We start from the raw sequence: 726 nt of genomic DNA, 5'->3' as shown, positions 1-726 counted from the left end.
TTCATTTTCTTGTGAGAAGAACTTTTTTTTTTTTAAGATTTTATTTATTTATGTGAGAGAGAGAGTGAGAGAATGAGAGGGAGAAGGTTAGAGGGAGAAGCAGAGTCCCTACTGAGCAGGGAGCCTAATGTGGGACTCGATCCTGGGACTCTGGGATCATGACCTGAGCTGAAGGCAGTTGCTTAACCAACTGAGCCACCCAGGTGCCCCGTGACAAGAACTTTAAAGATCTACTCTTCTAGCAACTTCCGAATATGCAATAGCATTATTAGCTATAGTCCCCATGTTGCACGTTACATCCCCATGAGTTATATTATAACAGGGATTTTGTACCTTTTGGACCCCCTCATATTCATTATTCTGTAGCTCCAAGTCCAACATGAAGACACAAGGAAGGAACACTATGTGTGAGAAACTTCAACCTCCATGCTGCCTGTGATAAAATGCAGTCTTTCTCCTTCGCTCAGATCTCCAACTGTGAGAAAAATACCACAGAGCACTCAGAAGTTGTCTAGCTTCCTCCTTTATCTTCTGCCCTGCATCTCTTTGTGAGAGAGCAAATTAATAAGTCAGGAGTTAGGACCCAGAGCTATGTTTTAGACTTACACGAGCTGACAGCTGACTGGAAATCAATGAAGTAGAGTTTGAGAAACATCGCCCTGATGTGAGGTGGTTTGAGACTCCCTTACCCCACTTCAGGTGTCTACTTTCCCCTTGGGTTCCTCT

This window comes from Meles meles, chromosome 2, assembly GCF_922984935.1.
Source record: "Meles meles chromosome 2, mMelMel3.1 paternal haplotype, whole genome shotgun sequence".
Taxonomy (NCBI): domain Eukaryota; kingdom Metazoa; phylum Chordata; class Mammalia; order Carnivora; family Mustelidae; genus Meles; species Meles meles.
Note: the sequence above shows the minus strand (reverse complement) of the source record.